Raw genomic sequence first — 14,252 nt, 5'->3', positions numbered from 1 at the left:
ATTTCTCATCATAGCTACACACCCATTTGCATATGTGGGCATTTGTAATGGGGACGGCTTTCCATTTTTACTAGCACCTTCTTATAGAAGTATTTAGCCTCCCAACTATCCACAGTGTTTCAAAACCAATTACCGGAGTTTTCATGAAATTTTAAAGTACCTATCAAGAGTCTTTTAACTGTAAAGATCAGCCATAAGATGGAAATGAAAGAGTCCATTAAATTCTCATTATAGGAAGAGAAATCCTCTGCCGCCTTTTCTGATTTCTACCCCACAGGAATGTAACCACCCCCCCTCCCCCAGCTATCTCTAGAGATGGCTCCCTATTAAAATCCAAAGGCTGGTGTGGGAGGTGTCAGTGGAGTCCCTGGCATGCCGTCCTCCTCCTCCATCTCGGTCACAGGTAGCTCTGCACGCCCTGGTCTGCTGCCCCAGTCCCCGCACGCCACACCAACCCTGCTTGACCCGTTCTCCATCTGCCACCATCGCAACACAATGGTCTCCACCGCCTTGGAGAAGTAGAACATTCCTCCTGTGGCTCTCAAACACGATTTTTAATCAAAATTTAGACATGTCCACAACCTGAGTTCTTTTAGACCAAGCCAACTTTCCTTTGAGCCCCGTCTGTTCTGTGAGGCCAGCTAATTAGCCTGCTTCTACCAGAAGTACTCACTTTTTATTACCTTTGGAAAACAAAGCCAGGTTTGAGGAAGTGTTGCATGTAAGCTGTCTCCAAAGCCTCAGGAAGGGAACCCCCACCTTCCAAACCCCCTCCGCCTCCCCAGCAAGATTTGTGGTCTGGTTAGAAGGACCATTTAGATGATGAAAAGAAGCAGTGGACAGCCCCTGATTTATAACCAGTGTGATTTTTTTTAATATCCACCAAATTAATATTTTTATGTTTGTTCCCCCATCAAGATGGTTGCTTCGGTTTGAATTTCAACGAGGGGAGCCTGCCAAGATCATGTAGTAAAACGGGAACTGGATCATAAATCCCAGCAGGGGTGGGAGAACGTAGGACAGATTGCTAACACCTTTAAAAAAATTTAAACAACAACAACAAAAAAATAAAGGGCAGGAATTTGCTTTCAGGCAGAGCAGGCCCAGGAGGGACTGGGAGAGACACGGCGGCCCAATGTGGGAGCTGCTCTGCCCTCCCAGGGCTGCTTCTCCGAGGACCCGAACCCAGAGAAAGTCACCCCGGCAGTTAAATCAGGCCCCGGGGGCTCTTCGTCCAAAGCCCGTGATGTTTCTCTGGGATGTGTGTTAGAGATAAGGCAGAAAGGCTCTCAGAGGAGCACCTTCCAGAAAGTGGAGTCCCTCTGCACCCCTCCAGAGCGGCCACTCACCCCGCTCATCAAAGTCTCCTTTCATTTGTGCCAGGCCAAGGGAAAGAAATGCGGCTGGTAAGACAGAGTTGGAAGCTGGAAGAAGGAAGCCATGTGTTTCCTTCCTGAGACCAAAGTCATTTCCCTTTGAGGAATAAAGAGCTTTTACAAACTTTCTGGATGGACATATCTCGGAGGGGAACACGTTGACTACCCTCGCACCCTCCCTGTGTACCAGTGGGGGAAATAGAAGCCCTTGTTGGCTTGGTTTTAGAACAGGTTTACTATATTTGAGCATATATATGGAAAAGTAAACACCCTTATAACCCAGCTTATTATTACACCGATTCGGATAAACCACAGGTCAAATCATGTCGGCTGAAACATAACTGCTACCCAGAGGCAAGGCCTGATATAACTCAGTTGATAGCCTATAAAACAGATGCTAGTCCTGTCTGTCAACACTGGCATTAGAAAGGCGTTGCACTAATCCTCCTCGGTGGACAGCACTAAATCCTTGAGCAATGTTGTTTTTTCAACCTGTCACTTGCCTATCTTTGGGTCTTAGGACACACAATGTGATCATGGGAGCCAGATGACCTCCGATGAGGGACACCTCTCCGGCGTCACAACTTCACCGGGAGCTGAGTCTCACAGAAAGCCGATTACAGACCAAAGTGCCCTTTCTCATAACACTTTGCTTTGCCCACTCTGGGTTCAGAGCCAGAGTCATTGCTGAGACTTTCAGAAAGCTTCGAGAAGCCAAAGGTGAAGATCCCCAGGGGCACCAGGTGCATATATAGACTTAACACTGAATAGGAATGCACAGAGGAACCCAGAATCTGGCTCTAGTTTCTGGTGCAAGGATATAAACATTTTTAATTTGTCAGTAATGGACATTTAATTACAATGATAAGGGAGAATTATTTATATATATATGTATGTATATATATATATTACCTTATAGATATATTACCTTACCTAAATATATATATATGTGTGTGTATATATATATATATATATATATATATAAGGTAATATTCAGTTTTTAGTTTAATAGCCTAAAACTTTAGCAAACTCACACAAGTCCCCACAAGTGGAACACAAGTTTGGCACAAACTCAAAACAAATTTTTCTAGAAAAACATTAGGAGGACAATTCCTGAAATTGGAATAAGGTCTGTAAGTTAGATAATAATATTGTAGTAATGTTGATTCCTGGATTTCATAACTGCACTCTGGTAATAGAAATGAATTTGGGAAATACACACTGAAGTATTCAGGAATAAAGGGGAGGCATGTCTACAACTTAGTCCCAAACCATTTAGAAAAGTATTAATACATACACACAGATATGCACACGTAATTCACACACACACACACACAAAATGATACAGCAAACATGGTATAATATTTACACTGGAGGAATCTGAACAAAGAGTATACAGGAATTCTTGGTACTATTTTTGCAACTTTCATGTGGATCTAAAATTATTTCAAAACTAAAAGTTAAAAAAAAAGTCTTCCTATTTAGGTCCCCAGAGTTACTGTCTCTTTCGAATTTTATTTTTTAAATTTAGTTTTTAAAAGGAGGCATAGTTGACATATAACATTATGTTAGTTATTCAGATGTACAGCATAATGATTCGATATTTGTCTAGATTGCAAAGTGATCACCACTGTGAGTCAACATCCATCACCATACATAGTTACAGAATTTTTTTTTTCTTGTGATGAGAACTTTTAAGATCTACTCTCAGCAACTTTCAAATATGCAGTACAGTATTGCTAAAGAGAGTTACCACATTGTACGTGACATCCCCAGGACTTATTCATTTTATAGTTGGAAGTCTGTACCTTTTGACCCCCTTCACCCATTTCACCATCCCTCCACCCCCACCACTGTCTCTTATTTAAAATAAAAGCCCAATAGAGTGTATTTGTAAGTTCCTTTATTTGTTTCCCCACATCAATCTAAAAACAGATTTGATGAGAGTTCTTACTATTTTAGATGTCATTTAGGACCCCTAACCTTGAAGAAATCTCGAGGATAAGCGAGCTGGAGACAAGACTGGCAAGACTGGCAAAACACAGGTTGCTACCAGTTAAACAAATGTCCAGAGAAGAAGAATTCTGGAAGCAGAGGACCTGGATTCTCTAGGCCTATAGCGTTCCAAACTATGGGATATTTACCTCTGTGGCCCTTGGCTTCCTCATCTATAACGGGCATAAAGGCAGGGCCGTTTTAAGTTTCAACACAGGATGGGTTGTCCCGGTCGGGCCTGTCACCTACAGAGTGTTCAACCAACAGTGGAGTCTAGTCTAACTCTGCACCTCTTCCCACTGCGAGTCTCCTCGTCTGGAGCAATGGCAGCCCATGGCATGTGCTAGGGGTCACGGTGGGCCCCATGTTTACTGAGTGTAAGTGCCCACACACTGAGAAAGGTGGTGATCACCAAGGCTCTGCTCCCCCATAACATAAGCCCTTCTCCGTATTTCTTTCTTTGGTAATGGAAACACCCCAACCATACTCCTTCCTGCTAATCAAATCCCATTTGGGCTGAAGGCTTGCTGACATTTATTAGTCCAAGCCTGCTTTTCAGAGATTTCCACTCACTTCGAGCTAAACATGTGGTCCCCAGCCCCGAGCTGAAAGGAAAATCGTGCTTTCTTCTTTCTCTTTTTGACCAGAAACACCATTCTGCTGCCATTGGAAATTGATGCATCTGAGTACAGTGTCTGGTGCCCACACGCTTCAGATGAACATGGCCCAGGCTCCACACAAGCACACGTGCACACGCAAACACACACGCGCGCACACACATTCTCAGCTCATAAAAGTCAGCCACACCAGTGCATGTCGAAAACCCACCACTCAGGAAACACTGTCTCCCTTCTGGAACTTTTGGAGATGTGGACAATGTCCCGTCATGGAGCATGTGTGTAGCTTGAGCTGGCGATAAATCGAGACGCTAATCCTGATGCACAACAGCACCCGCAGTAACAGGGAAGAGCGCCTCAGCAGAGGACACACATATAAATCACATTTATTTTCATAGCACATTTAAATAACATTTTGGCCCTGGGGATTTTCCGCCAAGTAATGAAGCATCACCCAATGAGAGTCCGCAACGTCGCCCGGATCCGTAATGCCCCTTACAGCAGAGGAATAAAACCTGTGATTTATATGGATGCCATGGGGGCGGGCGAGGGGCTTCCTCTCCTTTGCACGAGACATTGCTCTGCATCCGGATTAAAGATGAGATTTATCTGTAAAATAAACAAAGAACAGGCACACCCTCCCCTCCCCCACTTTTCTCCCTTAATCACATCAGATGAGATAGGGAACCCACACGGGCACACACGTGCACTCCCTCAAGAGCACGCACCCACTGCTACACACACACACACACACACACACACCACAGACAGGTTTATTATGAGATAGGAGAGTGAACAATCTTGATAAAAGATGGTAATTTGTACACTGATGAAGATCGGTTTTGTCAACAGTTCCTTAGAGTAGGGGTCTGGGGTGTGGGCTTTCACTGTCCCTCCCTGTGAGCGTGGGCACCTGAGACCCGTCACACCGTGGAGAGGAACCAGGTCTCTCCCACGCCCTGCAAGGTGACCATCCAATTCCAGTTCCCCTGCCACTTTCTATCTTCTTGTTTGGAAGGAAAATATGACCTCGTTCTAACAAGATTTTCCTTTGGCCGGTCATATGGGTGGTTGCCCCTGGCCACTTAGGATACATTGCAAACTGCTCTGTTGAAACCATCACGAGTTCTCTCTCTCTCTCTCTCTCTTTCTTTTTCTTCCTTTCCACTCTTTCTTTCCTTGGCAGTCATTTATTCTCTAGAGCTCAATGGGATTCCATCTATGTCTTCACTTGAGGCTACTACGTAGCTTGTTAAGCGTAGGTTGCTCCTGACAGAGAAATATGCAAACTACATTTCAGTGGAGCACAACCCTGTGAAAACATGATGTATCGTACATGGATTTGGATATGCTACAGTTCATTCTACAACGGCCAAAATATTTCAACTTCTTCCAGAAAACGCTGAAATGAGGACAATAACTCATGTTGTTATGGTGCTTTCCAGTTAGCAAAGGACATCCATGTACTATGTATTATTATCACAGTTGGTCTTCACACAAGCCTGGGTGACAGGTAGAGGGGTAGGCAGGGCATAATCTTAGATGTAGTCCTTGTGCTTGGAGAAATCACTGCTGCTTCAAGGATCCAAAGGCGCTTTATTTTTTTGCCTCAGGTTCATGAGTTTCAGGATCACTGGAGAACCCAAAAGCAGAAAGTCTCATGCTTTAATATGGAAAATCCTACCATGGCTAGCCAAGGGTGGATAACGGATGGCTGGTGGCAGCCTTGAAGGCGGGGATACTAAATAGTCAGTTTCACTTGAATCAACTTGGAGTTGAGGTCAGAATTTCTGGATGCCACCTGGCTATTTCTAAATGAGGGCTGTTTCCCAGGAAAACACATTCTCGTATTTACTGATGTATATTCCATTTTCAAGCCAAAGGGTGAACTTTTCATTTGCTCAAATCTGACTTCTGTGAAATGGAGAGGGACTATAATATTACTTTGTGCAAAGTTTCCCACGCCTCAAGGGAAGGTAAGTACACTTCCAGATGTTGGTCCAGGTCACAAGCTTGGAATAAAGGAACGCTACAGCCCATTACTCTTTACAGTGGTCACCTTAAAGAAAGTCCAGAGCGATCCCGTATATCTGCATGTAACTGTACTCTTTGCTTCTTGTCATTTTAATTTCTCAAATTTGTTCTGAAATTGTACCTTAGCCATCCACATAGCAAGGGGTTTTTAATGTATAAAGGTGATTGCCCCAAATTAACACTTTAAAAAAGGCAATTAGGAAAACATCATTGCCTGGCAAGACTAAGCCCACTGTTGGAGAGGGTGGCTTGCCCCTTAGAAGTAGGGTAACTACCCATGGCAGCTTGCCTGGGACAGTTCTGGCTTATGTTATCATCCTGGCCTAATTATTAATGGCCTCTTTTCCAGCTTCACGACTGTCCCAGTTTGGATGCTAAATTCTATAGTCACCCTGCCCAAGAATGGTAGGAAAATCCAGCTGAAATGGTCTTATATTTTTAAGGCTTGGAAGCAACCTGAAGCCCAGGAAGCTGGGGGAGTGAAGAAGAAAAAGAGAAATTTGTGCAGTCAGTTCGATTGTTCAGGCGTGGAAGACTTGGTGAGATTGTATCTGTTTTGCTCATGTAATTCTAATTATGAGCCAATAATGTGGAATAGAACTAATTTCATTATAACCACTAGTCTGCAATAAAGCAAATGCACAAAATAATTTGTTGAGTCATGAGGCTCAGATAGAGCTGAACTCCAGTGCTCTTGCGGGTGCCGAGAGGAAGGCCATCCCGCACCACCTCATCTCACCGAGCAAGGGCCGCGGGCGGGTGCAGGGAGCTTGTCTGTGCCGACTTTGGTCAGTGAATTGCAAGGAGATGGAAATGTCATCTTAATTAGATTCTGGACAGTGTGAAAGCTGGGCCCATGGGGCCGTGGGTGCAGGGATCACAGCACGCCTCTCTGCCTGGCCAGCTCCATCTTGTTCTCCAAGACAAAGACCAGAACCTTCCAGGAAACTTCGCTGACCCTCCCTGTCCTTTATTTGCATCCCCGCCCCAGGGTCTCCCCACAATAAGCACTCAGAGAGTGTAGAGCTATTCCTCCGAGTTTCCATATCCTTCCAGTCACACTGGGCCCAGAGCACTTAACACCTTCAGTAACAGTGTTTACTCCTCTGTCTCCCCTTCTGGAGCTTAAGCTGCTGCTGCTGCTGCTTTATTTTTTTAACATTAATCTCTTTTTTTTTTTTAAAGTAATCTCTACACCCAACGTGGGGCTTGAACTCACAACCCCAAGATCAAGAGTCGCAAGCTCTTCCGACTAAGCCCGCCAGGCACCCTGAACCTCAGCTTCCTGAGGTCAGTGACATCGTTCCTCGCTGCACGTCTCCAGCCTCGCCTGGTGTCGTGCATACAGGCACTCGGTCCTTGTTTGCGGGATGGGCGTATGAGCGGGCTGAGCCCCACCTGAAAACAAAAATAAGTAGTATAATGATGGGTACAGGATGTATATCAAGCACTTAGTACATGGCATGAGATAAATGTCATATATACATCATGTATCTCTCCAATTTTTAAAAATTGTGGTAAGAAACATATAACAAAATTTAGCATCTTAACCATTTTTGAGCGTACAGCTCAGTGCTATTGAGGACATTGACATTGTTGTGCGCCAGATCTCTAGAGCTTATTCATCCTGTAAACCTGAGTGACGTCGTATATTTTAAGTGCTTTATAAGCATCATCTCATTGAAACCTCACAGTACTAGAGGTATTATTAGGGATAATTATTATTAATACAGGCACAGTGCATACTTAGTATTCCCTTTTTGAGAGGAGAAGTTAGGTAACCAGCCTAAGGTCACACAACTAACGACGAGTAGAGCCCGCTTCGGAACGTGTACATTTTCCTTACGTTCCGCTCCGTGGCTTTACACTAAGTACAAATTCCATAAAACTGTGGATGTGTAGAAATTGAAGGTTTTTATTTCACTTCTGCCATGTCTTTATCTTTTGAAAGTGTCTTTGAAATTTTACTGGAAAACAATATGAAGAAGTCCGTGCCTTTCTGTACAACTTCTCACGATGGGCACTGGGTGATATGTACAGTTGTTGGGTCACTATATTGTACGCCCGAAACTAATGCAACACCGTATGTGAACTACACTGGAATTAAAATGAAAAACTTTTTAAAAAGTTTCATATGAAGTTCACTATCAGGATCTAAGAAAAGTGAGACCAGATTACTGTAAGAACGGCTGTTGTAGATGGTTCATAGAATTTTGGCAAAGAAAGGCCCCTGAGAGGGTAGTTGAACCTACTGTTTTATAGGTGTGGGAACCAAGGTTGAAAGTCACAGAAGTTAAGGAAACGTCGAGGTTGGAGCACAGAGCTCTCACTCTTCTCTGATGCTCGTTAGAAGACATCTTGGCTTGAACGGTTATGATGTTTTCTTTCTGGTTAACATGCATGTCAGTCCCAGCAGCATTTTCAATTAAGTGTGTTTTAGTCTAGGGGCACCTGGGTGGCTCAGTTGGTTAAGTGTCTGCCTTCAGCTCGGGTCATGATCCCGGGGTCCTGGGATGGAGCCCCGCATCGGGCTCTCTGCTCAGTGGTGAGTCTGCTTCTTCCTCTCCCTCTGTATTCTCTTTCCCTTTCGCTCTCTCTCAAACAAATAAAAACCTTTAAAAAATGAATGAATGAATGAATGTGCTTTAGTGTATTTTCCTCCAGGGTCTCCACTCCTGTCTGAGTCAGGGGCCCTGCCCTAATCTGTCCCTCCAGCGTGTTGCTGACCTTTTACCATCTCTGCCCCCCATCAATGGTCCTTACCCTTTACCCCTGACCCTACAGCCCCTTTTCACAACAGATCTTCTATAATACCTTCCTTTTCACTCCAGAAATGAAATTCAAGCATAACCTACCTAAACATATGAGTTCAATATCAACAGCAAAGAAAGCAATATAAAACCCCATCTGTAATATCAAGGAATAATGAAAGCAATTTGTGATAAAATACATAGAGTCCATAAGTGAATGTTCCAGCATGAGCGCAAGAAGACATGATGTTGCAGCCAGCCTCACCTAAAGCCCCCACAGACCCTGCAGCTAGAACCCCCACAGGCACACTCTGTAAGTGACTCGGATACCACAGGCTCTTTGTCCCATGCAGCAGAAAAATTCCCAGTAAGGCCCTGAACAAATGAAGTTCAAAGTTCTCTTCACCTCCGTGGTGGGAAATTTAGAGTGCCAAAAATAAAAGTTTAACAAGTTAAACCTTCCCATTTAAATGTAAAACTAGACTCAGATCATTATAAACAGGTTTTTCCCCTGCCAATGACCCTCCTGCAGAAGGTCGCCGTGTGTGTGTGTGTGTGTGTGCGTGTGTTGTCTGAGGCATGTGGGGTCTCCAGCAGCCCTGTCTCTGTCCATTGAATATTTTCATTGCCCCTCCATTTCTGTGACCATCCAAACATCGGTTCAAGTTTCCAAAACACACCATGGAATTGACCCCCACAACTTCTGAGAACCTCTGCACTAGACCCTGAGCTCCTTCAGACATAGACTAGGCTTTGCATCAGCAGCATCGTCTGCACAAGGCAAACCCTCTACCATGTTTGATGAATGGAAGGAAGGAAAGAGGGAAAGAAAGAGGGAAGGAAGGAAGAAAGGAAGGAAGGAATGGGGGAAGGAAAGAAGGAAGGAAGGGAGGAAGGAAGGAAGGGGAGAGGGAGGGAGGGAAGGAGGGAGGATGTCATTGCATAAAGGATTAAACTACACCAGAGGTTGCTCATAAAACACCCCAAGAGACCAGAATTTTAGTCCTGGCACCAACACAAGATTGACCTGGGAATGTAATCAAACTCATTCAGTCCCTCCTTATTGTCATGTATGCATAAAAATAAATAAATATATTTATATAGAAAGAAACACAGTAATGTACTTATTTCATGAAAATACACATAGATATATACATATATATATTCAAAGAATGCCATGTGAAACCTGAAACAGCACATGGCAAGTATTAACTAATTACGACTTTATCTATAACTTCCATCGAAACACTACAAGTTTTGATGTGAATTTAGTTACGCAAAAGAAGTAACTGTTTTTAAGATTTTCTTTTTACCATTTAAAGCTGAACACTGGACAGTCTGTCTTCACTGCAGAGAATAAATGTGGGTACTACAGAACAGTGAACCAGAATCTGGAAGATTTTTTTTATCAGTAAATTCGATGATGGATAATAACAGGTGTGAGTGTGTTATGGGTTTTAAATGGATTAACTTGTTTAATCCTCAGAAGGATTCTGCTAATAAAGCATCTTATCCTTACTCTGCTAACGAGCAAAAGGAGGGGCGGAGAAATTTGTGGTGACATTGGATCTCCCAGCCAGGTCTTCCTGCCCAGGAAGCCAGCTCTCTCAGCCCCTGCTCCGTCCTCCCACCTGACCGCAGTGAGGATGCTAATGCCCCTAATTCGACTGCAGTTATCAGCCCCAGAATCATAGGGTTCTGGGAAATATTGCCCCAGATGGAGGATTCCTTTACCATTCTTTAGTTTTGTCACTGCCCTGCAGGATGGCTCTCCAAACATTCTTCTTTGTCCTTCATTTGATGGCTATTTTTTTTAAGATTTTAATTTTTTTAAGTAGTTTTAGGTTCACAGCAACCTAAGAGAGGAAGGTGCCGAGATTTCCCATATTGCCCCTGCCCCCAACACGCACAGCCTCCCCCACCATCAAGTCCCACACCAGAGAGGGACATTCAGTACCATCAGTGAACCTACAATGACACATCATTATCACCCAAAGTCCACAGTTTCCATTATGGTCCAGTCTTGGTGTACATTTTATGAATTTGGACAAATGTCTAATCACATGTACACATCATGATGATATCATAAGAGTATTTTCCCTGCCCTAAAAATCGTCTGTGCCCCCGCAAGCCCCTGGCAAGCACTCATCTTTTTATTGCCTCCATGGTTTTGCCTTTGCCAGAATGTGTGTCTTCTTTCCAGATTGAAATTTTACAGACTCACACAGTGTGTCTTCTTCCCAGATTGGCTTTTTTCACTTAGTAACATGCATTTAAGGTTCTCCATGTCTTTTCATGGCTTGATAGTTCATATCTTTTTAGCACTGAATAATAGCCCATTGTTTGGATTGTCATCTTGGTTGCTTCCAAATTGTGGCATTTATAAATGAAGCTGCTATAAAAATCCACATGTAGGTTTTTGTGTAGACCCCATTTTTGACTTCTTCGGGTTAACACCAAGGAGAGCAATTGCTGGATTGTGTGGCAAGAGTATGTTTGGTTTTGTAAGAAAGTGCCAACCTGTCTTCCAATGGGCTGCGCCATTTTGCATCCCCACCAACAAGGAATGGGAGTTCCTGTTGCTCCACATCCTCACCAGCATTTGGGGTTGTGTGCTGACAGATTTGGGTTGACAGTTATTTTTAGCACCTGTGGTGCATCTGAAACGTGGGGTGACTGAGGGGCTTACAGGCCAGAAAAAAGAACAGACACCAACTGTATAATTATATAGATCTACATAACCACACACTATGGGATGGCTTCAGGAAGCTGTGAGAATGCCCACAGGGGCCTGGCTTGGTCTGGAGCCTTTATGATGTGAATCGTTTTCACTTTAACCAAACTTAAGTACCATTTACAGGGCACTGCAATGTGCCAGCTCCTAGACCAATCACATTCCTTACACCAGGATTCTCCAATCCTGTCAGGTGGGTATTATGCCTAATTTACTGGTGAAAGAAACTGAGGCTGAGAGAGATCAGGAAGCCTGCCCAAGGTTGGCAGGGACCAAGCCAGGGTTTGAATGGGAACAGTCAAGCTTCAAAGCTCCTGCCTTTTCTTCACCCTGAGCTCCCTCCTCAGATTACAAGGATCCCCATAAGCACTAATGACTGTTCTCGCAAGGGAGAGAATTGGAGATGCCGCACTTGTTCCAACGAACGTCTGTCTTCTGCCTCAGCTGGTTCCCCTCCAACCCACCCTCAATGGGCTACCAAGCTGCTCAGGTCCTTCCCTTGCCTAAACCCTTCGGAGCACCCCAGGACTTTCGGTATACAGTTGATCTTAGCCACTCTTTGGCTTGGTATAGCATGCCAGGGATCCTCTTGAAGCTTATCCCTCCTTCCCCCCGCACATCCTCACTAGACGGAAGTGCCACACTGACTCCTTTGCCCATGCCCATGCCTGTTCTTATCATGCTCATATTCCCATCTAGCTAATTCCTGTCTTCCAAGGTCACGTCCTCCAGGGAAGTGTCCCCGATTCCTCCGTCTTTAGAAGCCTGTCCTTTGTGCTCCCTCTCTAGCCCAGCATTCATCCCATAGATTGGGAATGGTGGGTGTTGCCGGCCTTTCTCCCTCCTGGGTCTGAAGCTCCGTGACGGTCAGGGCCTCCACTCTGCCCGGTCAAGCAGTGCGGGCCCCTGGAGCTACACATTACATATCCGCAAGCTGAAGTCAAGTGACTTTCATCATCACAGAGAAGGGTGGAAGAAGAAAACTCCTTTCCTCCATTACATTTCACAAGTTTGGCTGCAGCATTTAGAGTTAAGCCAGATTCATCAATAGACCATTAACAACCTTAAATTCACCACGTTTCCCTCGCCAATTTTTACTGTAATTTAACTGGCTTCCCTTTCCAAGGAATAGAAATAGTCTTATTTTAAAGATATATATATATATATTTTAAGTGAGCTGTACACCCAACAACATGAAGCTCGAACTCACAACCCTGAGATCAAGAGTCGCATGCTCTACCAACTGAGCCAGCCAGGTGTCCCTGGAATAAATTTTGACATTTTTTATGATAAAATACTGTCTTTTACAGTATTTTAATTTGGTCTACAATCTTCATTCTCATTTCATAGACTAGCTTTTATTTAAACGAATAGGTCTTGAGAACAAATAAAGGATGGCTCAATTATTAAGTGTGATAATTAATCTCTGAAATTAAAAACTGTCCTCTGTCCAACTGATTTACAAAGAACCTTTTAACGGACAAAAGAAACTGCTTAATAATCTGCCTTCTGAAAAATAAAAAAAAGCCAATAATTTTTTTGCAGGTGAAAGAGCTTCTCTTCAAGATAACACATGGTTCCAGTTTTTAAATCTTATATAAGGGTTAATGTACTAATTATTTTTTACATTGTGGTGGTAACCCATTTGAAAAAGGGCTGAAAGAATTTTTCCCAGCCTTCTGCGTTCCCCGCTTCCCCTCCAAGTAGGCCTGGTCCCCAAAGTCCCAGACTCATGAATAAAGAATTATGCAAAAAACTCTAGCAGGGCACAATTACAGGCTTTGACAATTCCACCAAAGAGACACCAGGGGGCACTCTAGGACCACGTTTTGCGATTTTAGACGCCATTTTACCCTTGGACTTGGGAAAATAATTTCTTGAAAAAACTGTTAACCTTCTGAGCCCCGGACGTCATTTTATTGATTACTTTCAACATGCTATTGACACTCATCTTAACTAGCTGGGCTTGGAAGATTATTTTAAAAGACAGTGCCCTAAAAAAAGATACAATCAACCTTCCTCTTTGTTTACCTCTCTCTGGAATGTCTCTCTGGGTGTGTGTGTGTGTGTGTGTGTGTGTGTGTTTTATTGTTAGCTTTACAACTGAAGAAGAAACCTTTCAGAGAATCCATAACTAAGATGCAGGGGATTTTCCCCCCACAAAATCTTGATGTTTCAGGCAAAGGGTTTTTTTCATTATTATTACCGCTGTAACTATCTTCACTCACTTATTGATTCAATATCAGCAAATATTTATTGAAGCCCCTAATGTGCCCCTCTCTGGGCACACCATGAGACAGGAGCCACGTCCCATCCCTCAGAGTCTTAACCATGATGAGAAGGCAATTCTTTTCACTCCCAGGAGCCAGATTTAGTCTTAGAGGACCAAAACTCATAAGTGAAAGGGGACGCTTTCGTTTCGATCGTTTTTCTTGTCACTGCTTTCCAGAAATATATTTTTTTCACAAGAAAATAATAAAATCACTGCTTTATGTGACGGTCTCAGACTGCGCACGAGGGATTAAAACCCTCTTTCTGGAACTGCATGCAAAGTGACTGAATTTTTATTAATCCAATGAAATGGATGCCTGTGGTTTTCTAGATTTTTTTCCTTCCAAAGTCCCATGTCGATTAGAATGAATTACAGTATTTTGAAATTCAGCAAGAGACCGAGGAAAGTGCCCCCACTCTTGGCACCTAGTGGAGCATGTTTTCTAGACTCGGCTGGGCCCTGCTTGGCAGCTCT

This window comes from Leptonychotes weddellii, chromosome 12 (assembly GCF_054177405.1).
Source record: "Leptonychotes weddellii isolate Sample4059 chromosome 12, ASM5417740v2, whole genome shotgun sequence".
NCBI classification, from domain to species: Eukaryota; Metazoa; Chordata; class Mammalia; order Carnivora; family Phocidae; genus Leptonychotes; species Leptonychotes weddellii.
Note: the sequence above shows the minus strand (reverse complement) of the source record.